At 42.5% G+C, this 15486-nt stretch overlaps 1 long non-coding RNA gene across 1 annotated transcript in view; it reads left to right on the top strand.

Annotated features, from left to right (window-relative positions):
* The first annotated feature begins 8149 nt into the window (after positions 1 to 8149).
* LOC143442447 (uncharacterized) overlaps positions 8150 to 15486 on the top strand; it is a 122685-nt gene continuing 115348 nt past the window's right edge. The window contains exon 1 of the long non-coding RNA XR_013110671.1: positions 8150 to 8345. This is a non-coding gene — a long non-coding RNA (uncharacterized LOC143442447). The remainder of the gene's footprint in view (positions 8346 to 15486) is intronic.

The raw sequence follows: 15486 nt of genomic DNA, 5'->3' as shown, positions 1-15486 counted from the left end.
ACTATCAGGCATCGCTGCGCCAAGGCCTAAGCAGGCCTGCGCAGGACCTGTCCTGCGCCTTTCCAGACTCAGCAAGTTTCTCTAAGCAAGCACTTCTTTCTGTGGATGGTGCCGGAGCTGAGCTAATAATGCAAGGATGCCCGAATGGAAGAGATTTGGAGAGTTCTTGGCAGCCGGCACTCTGTAAACAAATGAGGACCTGGAATTGTGCAAGGGGTGGAGAAAACCAGTTATGGCATACAGTTTATGTGGCTATCCTGATGTGGAAAGTATCACTTGCGGCTTTTAAATTTAGAGATCCATTGGAAAGAAGTAATATGATGGCTCGTTTATGAGCAGGGAAACTGAGACCTAGGGACTTCCAGAAACCTGCCTAAGGTTCCAACCATAAGGGAGGTTTCCATTAATGGTCTCTGATTCAGTGAAGAGAGCTCTGCTCTAGAGTAAATAACAGGTACATAGAGTGCATTCTGGCAAGATCTCCTTTTAGAAGTTACTCCACCCATTCTGAGGAAGGTACCTGCTACCATTTGGGTTCTTTATTTATTGAAGGCAGAAACACTGCTCACAGTTGCTAAATTTACTGTTTATTGAAGTGAGCTCATAAAAGAACAGCTGGATTTTTTTCAACCCCAGGCTTCTTCAAGAAAAGCTGTTACTGTGTCTGGCAGGCTGAAGTGACTGCTTGTTTGTGACGTTCCCAACACGAGGGCTTTTATATCCACTCAGCAGCCGTAACTGGCACCCAGTCTGGAATGTGTCCATAGCTGAAAACAGGTGGTAAGCACTGAAGGCAGAGAATGCCTTGTTTCCCCTGGAAATCCTGTACGGAGTCTGGCATGGTCTGCTAAAACTGCTGTGCCACAATACCAGTAGTTTCCCACTGATCTGGAGCCTGGAAAGCCAAGATCAAAGGACTGTCTGGCCCACAGACTGGCATCTCACCTTCTGCTCAGAGGAGGGGGGGGGGAGAGAGAGAAAAATAAAGAGAGAGGGGGGATGGGGGAGGGAGAGGATTCTAACAGTGTCTAACAGTAAGGTCAGAGCAGTCAGTCATAGATATCTGGGAGTCTCCCCATCTTCAGCCTTGGTGGAAGCCATTAGCATCCTTCCCATGACAGTTGCCTATCAGAGAGACAGGGAGGGCAGGGTCCCCATCCCACTCTTCTTATTTCTGTCTACCCCTTGCTGCTGGGCTATGCCTGAGAACTGCAGAGAGCTGGAGAGAGAAGCAGGTGTCCTCCCCTCCTGAAGGGGCCTTGAAGACTGGAAAGGAAATAAAAGGCAAACAGAAGTAGGCCAGCCTCCTCCCACTCTCATTTCTTTCCAAGAATCTGCTCCCTCGAGTATCTCAGGGAATTGGAATGTCACTGCCTCATGGTCCCTCCACTGAGTTGCTGCTCAGGCTGATTAAAACAAAGGCTGCAATTGGGCTACCCTTGCCCGAAAGTAACCCTGCCTCCAAGTCTTGCTGAGGTGACCGGGGGAGAAGAGGAGGCTGCTGGATGTCTCTGTTGCCATTGGCAAGAAGATGGCTGCTTGGAACTTAAATCATTACCCCGTTGAGAGTCCCACATGCTGAGAGCTTTGAACATACTTGAGCCCTGAGCTGGACAGTTATAATTGAATTCTCCTGTGACCCGCTTGGGTCTTGTGCAATAATTGGTGTGATCGTTGGTTTTCAGAGGATAAAACTGAGGCTCTAGGAACGTGATTCCCAGCATCATACAACCAGAGAAAAGCTGAGACTCAGCTCATCCCATGGCTCTGGATCTTCAGATCCAACACATACTGGGGGCTAGTAGAGTTGGTTGGGTGAACTACCCGTAGATTTTTCTTCCTTGTTATCACTGGAGACTTTAAGTGAGAAGGTAAAGCAAGTGATGTCTGTCATATGCCTTCCAGATGAGTGACTTTGTACAGCAATGCATATAGAAGAGAGTAGAGAGTGAAATTGGTTGTGCTTGGCACATAGTATGTGCTCATAAAAACATGTCCTAAGTGATTGACTAAAGGAGAGGAATAGATGGAAGCAGGAGTGGAGGCATTTCAGTCTGATATACCAATGTATCTGTTAGTGAAAGGTTTGCTAGCCTTAGAAGAGCATGAAACATGGATGAAGCAAAGCCCTGCTCTATAGCTCTTTCTGGTTGAGTTGCTCTCACTGGGCCCCTTGTCGTGATTTTTGTGGCTGGTTTCTCACTATGAAAGGCCCTTCATTCCATTCTTTGAGAAGCTACTACTTTTTGAAGAAGGAGGAGGAGGGGAGAGGAGGAAGAGGAGGAGGAGGAGGAGGAGGAGGAGGAAGAAGAGGAGGGGAGGAGGAGGAGGAGGAGGGGGAGGGGGGAGGAGGAGGAGGAAGAAGAGGAAGAAGAGAGCCAAGTATACCAGGCCCATCCTCCTATCTCCTCTAAGAACTCAGGTCCAGCCTGTGCCACCATACACAGCTAGAAGTTAATATTCTCTATGAGGTTTTAGATAAGGCCTTTTTTCCAAAGAGGAGAAAACAGGAGATTTGGAGGCAAAGGTTTGAAGTGGAGTCTGTTCTTCTTAGCAATCATCTTTCAGCACACAACTGAATCTCTGCGATCCTGTTTCCTTGTATATAAAAAGGGGGGGAGGGGAATTACTTTGTAAGGGCAGTTTTGAAGATGCCAGGGAACTGTGGAGGGAGGCATTTCCAGGCAGTGTAGAGAGGTGCACAGCCTAGGAGCAGAATACAAACTCTGCAAGCACCTCCTGAATCTTGGGTCTGGGCTTTGGGCTTGTCTGTCTCTTCCACACTGAGATGTAGATTTGATTCTGGTGGCCATTGGAGGAAGAAAGGTGACTGCGCTGCGGAATGCAACTGGACTCTAATGTCTGCCTGTGCTCACTCTGCAACTGCCTAGCTGAGTCTGCTGGATTCACAAGAGTCAGCACTTACTAAGTGTTTATTGGATGCCAGATCCTAAAATTTCAGAGTGGGCCTGATACAGAGAATTTGAAACTGTATGATTTCTTAGCTTCGGGATAGAGAAACCTATCACACCGAGGAATGAGAAATTCCCTAAAGAGATTCAAAAGCTCAGTTGACAGAGTACTTGCCTGGCAGGGATGAAGCTGTGGGTCCGCTCCCCAGCACAGCATAAGCCGGGCATTGTGGTACACTTTTATAATACTAACACTCTGGACGTACAGTCAGGAAGATCAAACTCAAGGCTCCATGGCATACATAAAGTAAGTCTGAAGCCAGTATCTGCTAGAGGTACTAATGGGGGGAAGGAGGGAGAATTGGAAGATGAGAGACAGAGAGAGGGAGGAAGGGAGGGAAGGAGGGAGGGAGGGAGGGGAGCTCAAGTGAGCACACCTCAGTTTTCTGAGACTAAACAAACAACCATGGGTTTGGAGTTTATACCTTTTGACAAACAAAGAAACTGAATAGCATCCCTCTTTGGCCAAACCAAACATTTTCTTTGTTGACCCAGACACTTGGGGAAAGGGATCACAACTCAGAGTATCTCTAGATCATCTTAAAGCCAAGTGAGAGGCCAGGCCCCGGGGCTTGATTGTTTATCAGCTGTGTGGGTGTGGCTCATCAACTCCTCCTCGCTAGAAAAATAAGGACTGTGTGCCTTCCTTACAGCATTTTGTGGGGGCCAAACCCGATGAGGTAAAGACACCAGCATAGCTCCAGAGGAACAGCAGCCTCTTCCCCATTCCCAACTGTGTCATTGGCAACTCAGAGGGCTGGTTCATTCATTCCCAGTTAGCCCCACAGCCTGAAAGAAAATTATAGCCCTAAATAAAAAGGCCTTTGGGGCCTCCTGCTAGTTTTGGAAATGTCTGCATTCTCCCTTTTTATCCACAGAAAGACTTGCACAAGTGTTAGCCCCATGGGGAGGGGGGAGGGGAACTCCGTTAATTAAGCCTAACCCCATTCTGTCTGAAGGCTATAATTACCCTCCCAGGTCTATGTCTTCTCGCCTTGAGACTTCTCTTGGTCCTGGGGGGCAGCATGTCAGAGCTCAGCCTCTTGGGGGTGAGGGTGCAGAAAGGCTGAGATCTTAAAACCTACTCAGGGAGGAAGACTTGGGTCCCCAGATAAGTTGCTGTAAACAATTAGCATGAGCTATTATCTTTGAGCCAGGTGACAATGCCAAGGACAATTCCACAGAGAAAAGCCAGGCCTCTAAGGCATTTTCCCAACCATGTAAAATGTAAATGTGTCAAGGAAGCCTGGAGTCTCACCCTGACACACGCTTTCTGACACACACACACACACACACACACACCATCACCGCCATGTTCCAATACACCCTACTGAGCATATGGGAAACTTTAAATCCCAGAGAGCTGTTCCCCATTGCAGAATTAATTGTCCCCGGGAAACTTTGTGGGGGTTTTGAAAAAGAATACAGTAAGTTGGAATGTAAACTAAGGCCATATTAGTCGTTTGATGTTCCTCTGGGAGACACAGGAAGGAGTGTGGGAAGAGGGTAAATCATGTTGAATTTGTCATCATTTGGGTCACTACCTTAGCTATAGTACCTGCCCCTGGTTTCAGGGCTTTTAAAACCAGAAACTGTATTCCAGGAAACTTCCAGTAAAACTTGCAAAGCACTGACTTGTACTAAAATTCCAACACAAGGATCTACAAAGGACAATCACAATAAAGTTGGACAGATAGGAAGTTAAGATTCATGACACCTTTACATGAGCATGGGTGGGTCCAGCCCTACAATTTGATCACTTTCCGGGGGTGTTCTTATTGGGGCAGGCTGAGACTACACTTGACCTGAAACAATGATGTATTCCCCTCTTTCCTTACAGGATTCTTTGGCGGCACTTTCCCTACAAATCAGTGCCAACCTTCCTACAGCTGTGACCCTTTCTTACAGTTCCTCATGTTATGGTGACCCCAACCATAAAATTACTTTCCTTGCTACTTCATAACTATAATTTATAACTGTTAGGTATCATAATGTAAATATTGATGTTTCTCAATGGTCTTAGGTAACCCCTATGAAAAGATTGGTCTCAAGGGGTTGTGACCCAGAGGTTGAGAACTGTTGCCATAAACACACCCGCTGTCTCACTGTGCTTCTAGAAAACCTGACCTACCACAAGGATGTGCCATTCTTAGCTGGACATGTAGCATAGTGGAAGAGCTGGGTTGGATTTGTTGTTTTTTGAGGCAAAGTCTTATCAGGTAGCCCTGGCTGACTTGGAACTTGCTCTACAGACTAGGCTGGCCTCAAACTCATAGAGATCCATCGGCTCCCCTATGCTGCGTTTAAAGTCTTGCACTATCCTGCCCAGGCACAAACTAAGTATTATTGTAATTAGGGTTTTAAAACAAAACTGTTGTTTCAGGGTCACAAACTATTATTAAATGTACTTTTAAAGTTCATGTATGCATGCATTTTCCCACTCTGTAATATATGTTTTTGTTTGTTTTGGGCTTTGTTTTATTTTGAGCCAAGTCCCACTTCGTAGCCTGTGCTTGCTTACAACTCACTGTGAAGTCTAGACAGATCTCAAATTTGTGGGCCGTCCTCCTATCTCAGCCTCCTGGCTGCTGGGATTGTGGGCATCCACCTCTCAGCTATGACATAAGCCCTTGACCCATTAGTTTTATAACAAGGCACTCACTATACAGATTGATGTTCTACACAGGTACCTAACCCCCCCTTTCTCACATACACACACACAGATGATTGTAAAATTGTTTATATCAGCAAAAGTTATAGAACAACCTAAATGTCTATTAATAGGGGACAGAGTAAACAAATAAGTTTCTGGTCACATAAAAGAATACCATGTAGCCATTAGAAACGATGAGATAATGCATTATATATGCAACACACATTAAATGGTACCCTGTAAATGTGTGTAATTTTATTTTTATATATTATTTTTAAACAAATTAATTTCAATTAAAAACAAGCAAATAAAAATAATGGTCTACTTGTGCCTTCTCTTATGTGGAATGACTTTCAGGATGTACTGTTAAATAAAAATATAAAGTTTTGTGGTTTTTTTTTTATTTGTGAAAGGATAAATGTTAGCACACACATATGAATAATTTCTACAACACAGATTCCTTAAAATGATATACTAGAAACTATGAAGTGTTTCCATGAAAAGGAACTAGGAGTTTGGGTTTCTTTGTAACATTGTAAACATGCCCATATTTTGTTAATAAAATTGGTTCATTATTAAAGTATAATATAATGTAGAAACTATATAATGTATAGTAAAATAAATATCTCTTATAATCCTACTTGATTACTCCTTAGCCTTATGGCTAAGGTCAAGAGTATAATTCTATTTTAAGATGTACCACTGCCCACATTTGGCTTAATCTCATAGTTGTCTTCTATCTGAAGACAGAATATTTCTTAAAACTATGCCTATGAGGAACATGCATAGATTTTTATCTTAATTTTTAAAATGTGTAGCCCAGGTGGGCCTCAGATCCTGAGTGCTGTGATTATAGGTGTACACCATTGTTTTTGATTATTACTCTGACTTTTGAATTTGGTATTACATCCTAAGTATTTTCTCATGTCAATGAATTTATTCTCAGAATAGTATTTATAACAACTATTTTTTTCTACTGTATACACATATATTTCTAGCCACTGTCCTGTTTTTAACCAAGTTATTGACTGTATTTTATAATCATATAGTACTGTTAGACAGTTGTAGATATCTCTTTGTATATGTCTCTATTTCTCCCCTTAAAATAGAGATCTAGTTATGAACCACTAGTCTAAGAAAATAGCTTACAGCCTTATTCACTTTTTGAGCCAAGATCCACTCCACAGCCTGTGCTTGCTTACAATTCACTGTGAATGAGAGAAAAGTTTTATTTTAACAGGAAGGGTGATATGTAGGAGGAGCTAAGGTGGGAGGAGTAAGGAGAGGAGAAGTAAGGAGAGGAGGAAGAGAAGGAGCTAGGTGATGAGAGAGAAAGAGAGAGGGGGGCCAGACATGGAGGCAGTGTTCCCAGGTTCATAAGGTTTTGGAAACCTTAATTTAAATACAACTTGTCCTACTTTGGGTCTGACAGGATCATAAGGCAGGTGTAACAAAGCAAGACTCCTCACAGACCTATGTGATACCTGCTGCCTTTGGCACTGTTCCACAGATGAGGAAGCCAAGGCATAGCAAGGCACGTGCTGCATAGCTAGTGAGTGTCATAGAGAAGATCCAACCTTAGATAACCTGACTCCAAGATCAATAGCCACTCTGCCTAGTGCTAAATTCCAACTAGGTCACAATAGTCATATTCTTTGATTGATTGGTGGAGAATATCTTTAATACAATAGTCACATTCTCTGATTGGTGGAGACTGTCTTCAATGAAAACGAGAAAGTGAAGTGTTAGGAACTAGCGAGAAAATTTAGTTGGCAAAAATTTGAAAACCCTCCACTATATAGAAAATAAAACACCTTTAGAGGTCATTTAAAAAAAAAAAAAAGGAAATGTTCGACCAGGTTGAGTCAAAAGATACCTAAATGGTCTCATCCTACTGTTCTGAGACTGAGGAGGAGATGTGGATATTTAAGAGGAAGAATAACTTCCATGCAACACCATGCTGGGCAGTACATTTATATTCCAAGAGTAACCAAAATACCCTCTCTTTCTTAGATGGTACTGTTGGCATTTAGTCGAGGCTCAACCCCACAGTTACCTGGCAACAGCCAGGTGTGCCTGACTCACTATAAAAGGGGCTGCTTGCCCCTCCTCACTCTCTTCCCCATGCGCTGAACGAACTCTATTCTATACTATAGTGCCCTGTGGCTGGTACCTCACAGGTGAAGGGATGCCTCAGCATGGGCCTGCAGAGGCACCCCCTTCCCCCACACCATACTGTGCCTCCAACAAACATATTCCTTTCCCCTTATCTTTTTATAAAACACAACAGGTACAAACAAAGTTTTAAGTTGAAAAACCAAATAATCAAATGAGATCCAGAGGACTGAGCGAGAGGGCCTTAACAATGCAAACTCATGGTTGATTTTTAGCACAGTATTACATGGCAAGTAGTCACATAGGCATTGCATAACGCCTTTCAAAACACCAGGACTGCTTCGGGAACATTCTCTTCATTCCTTGTAAGCAATTGGCATGTTTGGCCATTGGCGTGACTGGGATAAATATGGCTAATGGGGAGTATTTAATAACAAGAAAGAAAAAAGTGAAGGCAAGGCCCATGGTGTTTACCTAGCAGCCATTTCTAGCACAGCGCTGGCGTGTGCTGGAAGCTCAGCAGATATTTGAATGGATGAAAAAAAATCACCAAGGTGCTACTGGGCTCTGAGAAAATCTCCACTCAGCTGTTCCCTGTCTGTAAGGTAACTTTAATGTAGCATAATATCAACAGGGCAATTCGTCTTAAGTAGCCACCTGTGCTAGGTCAATTTAATTGCTGTTAAGGTGAGACTTGTTTAAAAGTCTGTGTCTGTGGGAACAATACAATCGTATTGCCACGTTCCGACTTGGCTTTGTGTTTTCATCAGTTTTGTTGCTCCGCAGCCTGCGCAGAGTTTGTATTCTGTGTTACACATATGTGACTTAAGTTTTTGTTTCGTTCTGTCCTACCATTTCAGTGAAACAGAAAGGCCCAGATTTTTTAAAATGCGTCATGAATTTATAGTTTGGAACTGTCCTTTATCTAGAGAAGGTGGATGACTTCTAATAACTCTGACTGATTTTAGCATAGCCCTGCCCTCCCTATTGTGCAACAGGGATGTGGTTTGCTGAGCAGGCCTGTGCAAAAAAGGTCAGAACTGTATTTGTTCGTTGTATGAGTGAGTCACATCCCTCGCTCCTTGCTCAAGAACAATTGGATCTTAAATGATGGAAGATACTGCCGAGCTTTGAGATGAATGTGATTCAATTCCAGCCGCCATGTGACTGTCTCTGCAGGAAGGGTGGGAGAGGCACAGAGGCTAAGTCAAAGGAAGGGGTGGGGGAAACCACTTGCAAATGACTATGATTCAAGGAAGAATGTGATCAGAGCACTCAGTTCCTACCAGAGGGATGAATTACTTGTAGTTAGAGGATGTTGTAGTCATCAGAAAGCTGAGCATAGTTGCAACATCTGCCCAGCACTTGGTGGTGGAAGCAGGAGGACCTGGGTTCAAGATCATCCCTGGCCTGTGTAGCAAGTTGAGTGAGTCTGGGCAGACTAGGATTCTCTTTTTCTCTAAACACGTGCTACGTTCTGCCACTTTTGAGACTATGCCAGGCACTGGCAATTCAGAGAGGAAAGTGGCACATTTGCGTTCAGGGAAAAGCTCTCAACCTAGCTGGGAAAGAGAAACTTACTTTATTTTATTTTATTTTTTAAAGAAAAATCTCAATACATCTCTGCAAATACTGCTTCAGGTGGAAGAAGAAAACATTCCTGGAGCGAGAGGGCAGAGCAGCTCATGCTGCCTGAGACCCTGTGAAGATTCCTCAAAAGGAGAGTGAATCAAATTTGCGAGAGAACTGACATATGGCCACCCACAGCTAAGCAGGTCTCTGCAGGGCACCCACACACAGGCTGTCTACTTGACTCACATCAGAACCCCACGGGACACTTACTATTATTTCCCAGTTTGCTGGTAGAAAAACAGCTCATAAGTTCAACAACTTGAAGATGGCCCAAAGCATGATGCTGGTAAACAAAGAAGAAAAGGGAGTTGAGCTCTGGTTTCTGTTGATGACCTACAGTTGACCAGAGGGGAAAAAGGAAAGCATGGCATAGGGAGGCCCAGGGGTACAGCTCACTGCTTTAGCTCTTCTTGATCTCCAGCAAGAAGAGAAAGAGAAGGCTGGAAGAAGAGAAGGATGGAGTAAAGGAAGGAAGGGAGAGAGCAAGAGAAGGAGCGGGAGAGGGCAGGCATGAGTCTAGTCGTTTAATCACACGTTAGGAATCAGGCCAGCCAAGCCGAGGTGCTACAGTTTAGATAGGAGCTTTATTTCCCTCCAAAGGCTCCTGTACTGGAAGCTTGGTTTCCAAAGAGGCTCAGGTAGGAGGTGGTTGAACCTTTAAGAGTTAGGAGTTGACTACACATACCTTCTGGTGATGTAGCTTGGTGTTCTTGTGAGACTCCCAACAATGTGACTAGAAGGCATTCCCTGACTCTTTCGTCTGCTCTCGAGACTCTTTTTCCTCCTACTGGGTTGCTTCATTCAGCCTTGATATGAGGGTTTGTGCCCAGTCTCACTGCATCTTATTAGGCCATTTTCAGCGGATATTTCTGGGAAACCTGCTCTGTTTGTTTGCTTGTTTGCTTTTCTGTTTGTTTGAAGGGAAACAGAAGAGTTGATCTGGGGGAGAGAGATGGAGAGGTGGGAGGGGAAACTGAAGTCAGGATGTAATGTATGAGAGAAGACTAAAAGTTAAAAAAAAACAAAAGAGGAATCGAGTCTTTCTTCAAAGGCTAGTTCTTCTACAGCTTACTGGATTTTCACCAGGCTTGTAACTGAAGGAGCTACTCTGGTCCCTCCCATTCTGTGTTCTTGATTCCAGACACAATCGGTTGCCATCCCCAGCACACAGTGCCACCACAGCAGTGTTCATGAGGTAACGCAGACACCCAGGGCTATGTAAACTGCTTCCTTAAAAACAAAACAAAACAAACAAACAAACAAACAACAACAACAAAAAACCTTCCTGCCAAGTATTTTATTATAGTGATGAAAAGCAGGTGAATACGCAGAATAGATTTTCTAGCTTGTAGATTGCCTGATAGTTCTGAATACGGAGGGATAATTGTGTGTGTGTAGCATGTATATATGCATACACTATACACAAACACAACATGTTTATATTGAATATATAGTATGTTTGCCATTACATACCAATGTCTTTGAGATGGAAGGATTCTCAGAGTAGTTTTAATTTGTGTTTCCTTGACAACCAATGATACTGAACACTTTTCTGTGAAGGATGGTGTGGAGATTTTGATTGGGATTGCATTGAACATGTAAATTAATTGCTTCTGGTAGGATGGCCATTTTCACAATATTAATTCTCCCAATCTAGCTTTCCATCTTTTTCCAAGGAAGAAAAAATTCCTTGATTTTTTTTCTTCAGAGTCTTAAAGTGTTCATTGTACACTCTCACATCTTTGGCTAGGTTTACTCTGAATTTTTAGGCTTGCTGGTTGTTATTCCAAAATATGGATGCACTGTAATTTATTTCTGCAATTCCTTTTTATTATATAGTTTTCATTAGAAACAGTGTTCAATGGATATCATATCAATACCAATTAAGAAGAACATAATATTACCATGTAATATTATGTAAACTATAATTCTGCAATCATTCTTTTACTAAAAGAGATGTTCTAGGGCCAACAAGATGATTCAGTAGGTACGGGCACTTGCTATTAAGCCTGATGTCATGAATTCAAGTCCCAGGACTCAGGTGAAACAGAGAAACTCCCCCAAGTTGTCATGTGACCTACACATATTTTCAATGATGTCTATGACGAGACACACACACACAAAACACACACACTAAAATAAAGTCAGTAAATGTAATAAAAAAATTTCAAGATATTTTATTGATGAAATAAATGATCTTTCAAGATGTTGAAATATATTACTGTTTTGTTCCTATGATTAAGTTGATTCTGGACACTAATTTCATAGGATCACTATAACAACACTCAATGTAGGTGTCTTAACATACTAGAAATATTTTCAAAAGTAAGGAAGTCCGAAGTCAAAGTGTCAGCTTAGTTAGCTCTTTCTTTAGATGCCGAGGGGAATTTCCCAGCCTCCTAGTGTCTTGTGACTGCTGATTACTGCAGCTGGTAGCTACATCACCCTTTCTGACCCCATTGTCACATGGCTTCCTTCAGTATGTCCTTCCTCATCAGGGCATCAAGTCTTTGAATTCAGGACTTACTGTACTACAATATGACATCATTTTAATTAACTAATTAGACTTGCACAGAGCCGATTTCCACGTAAAATGTCACATGCTAAGGTAATTCAATCCAGTTATTCAGTAAATGCCGGATCTCCTTTGCAATTCCAAAATCTCTTCTCTGAACTCTTGAAAGAAAATTAGATTTAGATTTTCAAATGGAAAAATCATATATATCATGTACCACATAATAGTGTAGAAAGGTCAGGAACAACGTTCTATAATCAAAAAAAAAAAAAAAAACATTGTTTCTGAAGTAAAATATATGAAGATCTATACAAAGTAAGATGAAGACAATAGATAGTTTTGTTATTTTATGCCCAGCTTACTGCCAACAAGAAAGCAAGCAATTTTTAATTTTCAGCACTTTAGAGATTTGAGCATTGGAGATTCTGTGGCTCCTTTTCAAGTATCAGTGTTAAAATCCCAAGTCAAAAGGACATCTGGGGAGCTGAAAAGAACCATCAGGGAAGTACTTTCCTCCCTAACATGAGGACCTGGGTTTAAGATTTCTAGAACCTATGTTGTAAAAACAAATTTAAAAAGGTAGGTTTGTAATGTCATCATTAGGAAGACAGAGACAGGGTTTGCTGCACAGTTCAAAGCTCCTCAGACCCCCGGGGTAGGCCACATCTTGTATGTATCCTCCAGAATGTGTCTCACAGACACTTTCTGATACGCAAACTCAGGTAGTAGTCTCCAGCAGAGGGTCAGTGGGAAGCAGAACTGCCTTCCTGAGTTGCACTTGTCCTGTGTTCCTGGGGCCGGACAGAGCCCATTGCCACTTGATCATTTCCCATAGGTCCTTGGCAGCCATTCCTTTCATGAAATAAGAAGGAAATGTAACCCCTGACTGTTGTAAGTTTAATTAGAGGTAATGTTATACTTGTGGTTACAAACATATTAGAGTTTATTGGCAAATAGTCACAGTTGAGGGTGGAGTTACTTAATATTCAAATGTTCTGCCTCTCAGGAAGGGATTTCATCCCCCTGAAGCCCACTGTTAATTGAAAATACCACAAGTGAAAAACTGCATTTCATCATTTAATACTTGGAGAGTCTCCTACAAATCTGTTTATAAGTTTATCTGGGACTAGTCAAGTATTGTGACAGGAACATGCATGTCAGTGGACCAGAGTTCAAAGCAAGAGGATGCTCTCAAAGACAAGGTGAGGAGGCTCCCAGAAGTAGTTTTGAGTCAAACATTCTTGGCTACAAGTATCAACAACTTTAGCATTGTCCAAGTTTGGACAGGCAGTTCTTGGGCAGACATCTTTGCAGAAGTATTTTCCTCGGAAGGTTGTGATAATATTTGTGCAAATTTACCACAGTGGCAAAATCTTAAGACAGTTTTTGCATCAGGCATATTTACCCAAGAGCACATACTCCGCAGTCTCCTAGGTTTATTAATTTATTTTTAGTTTAGAACTTGATGCAAGTGAGTTCATTTTGATTCTGACTCTTTTCTTACTTTAATGCCCCCTACCTACCAGACATCACAGATTAACCTCACCTACCTTAAATCTACTTAGAACCTTAATATTAGCCTATGTTCTGGCCAAGAGTTTTAACAAAAATCCCATTTTGCAATAATATTGACTAGCCTGCAGAAGGTGTTGGATGCTTTATGCCAGAATGGTTATACTGGTATAAAGTCAAAGGAAGGTGAAGCTGGAGCATCCTATGTCACGAGTCTATTAGTAACCCATTACAACGGTGACAAATCAACTGCACTTAAAGGCTTAAAATAACATAAGGTTATCACCTCACAGTTACAGAGGTGAGAAGCTTAAAATGGGTCTCAGCAGGAACCACGTTGTTGAGGGGGCTTTTTTGCTGCAGGCTAGTATGGAGAACCTGCTTCTATGTTTTTTCTACCCTCTGGAAATGGCTGTGTTCCATGACTCAGGGCTCCTTCGTTTGTCTTCAGAGCTTGTCAGTCCACTCAAGACTCTGAAACATTGTCTTGATAAAAGTCTTGTCATTAATTACAAAAAAGAAATCCAAAGGAAAAAAGAAGAAACTCCTCCCAGTGCACGTTATGGAATCAAGCAGATATGGCAATGGCGGGTTATAGGTCATGTCTGTCAGCTGTAAACTGTAGTGAGTTTATTCACTTTACCTTCAGCCTATTGGCAAGCATGAAGCAGTGTGTCCTCAAGGCTCTCACAGCTTATCTGTCTGCTTCCTCCTGGCTCTCCAGCCCAGGCTTCTTGCTTAACTTTGGCTACTGAGACTCTTTCTAGACTAGTTCTGTCAAGTAGTGATATGTGAGCTGTGGTGGTTTGCATGAAAATGTCACCCATATGCTCAGAGACTCAAATACTGGGTCTGTGCTTGGTAGCGCTGTTTGGGGAGGCTTAAGAGGTATGGCCTAGCTGGAGGAAGTGTGCTGCTGGGTAGGAGGGTACGAGACTTTAAGGCCTCTTTCTATGTCTGGTTTGTTCTCTCTGTGTCACGCTTATGTTTAAGGATGTGTGCACCTGCTGCCTGTAGGCATGCCTCTCTGCCGTGAGAGACTTAAATCCATCTAGAACTGTTATCCAAAATAAGCCTCTCCTTCTGTAAGCTGCCTTGCTCATGGTGTTTTATCACAGCTGTAAAAGAATAACTAATACATGAGCTGTGTATGTGATTTAGAAGTTTGTCATCCTATTCCTCAAAATGTAAAACAAACAAAAAAGGTAAAATTCACTTTAATATATTTATTTGACCCAACACATACAAAATATACTATCATCAATACTATAAATTGCTAATGAAGTATTTCCATCTTCGTTTCTTTTTACATTTTTTTTTAATTCAGATCTCAATGTATATTGGCCATGAATGCTACAATGTTAACCTTGTAGGCAAGATGTGCCCACAGATACAGAAGTGGCATGAATGTTACTAGGTAGCCAATGACTTCCTGATTGGATCTAAGGCCCACTCCATAGGAGAGAATTCATGCCTGTTACTATAAACCTGGTAAAAAGCCCAAGGCTAGGGACATCGTAAGCCCTGGGGGGAACCTACTGTTTTATTTCACTAAATGGTCATTTTGTCAAGCCACCTTCTAAAGATCTGTATCTGTACCCACCAGTCTGAGTTTGTCCCAGCCTTTGTCCCAGCCTTTGTCCCAGCCTTTTGCAGTGAGTGGCAGTCAATACAGAGACTCATAACTGTGCGCAGTGCTGAGATGAAGTGACTATGGATGCTCACCTCTAAGGGGACTCTATCAACACCTCCACCAAAGGAAGGGTCAAGGAAAGGAAGAGGCGGTTGGTGAAATGTAGGAGCAAGGAGCAGGGAAGAGTGCATTAGATGCTACCTTTGCACATGATGTGGCTGTTAGATGCTACCTTTGCACATGATGTGGCTATTACACTCATAAACTCATAACAGCTGCACAGAACCCAAGTCAGACCAACAAGACCTGTCAGATTTCCAGCAGTCAACACTTATTAAGTTCAGTGGATTATAGCAAGGTAGGAGAGGGCATGACGGCAGGAGGGGAGATTATTGGAGAGAGTCGGGGTTGGAAGTGATAAGGAAGACTTGGGGGTGAATAGGATCAAGAATTA

Source organism: Arvicanthis niloticus, chromosome 5 (assembly GCF_011762505.2).
Source record: "Arvicanthis niloticus isolate mArvNil1 chromosome 5, mArvNil1.pat.X, whole genome shotgun sequence".
Taxonomy (NCBI): domain Eukaryota; kingdom Metazoa; phylum Chordata; class Mammalia; order Rodentia; family Muridae; genus Arvicanthis; species Arvicanthis niloticus.
This window is presented reverse-complemented; position numbering and strand designations above follow the sequence as displayed.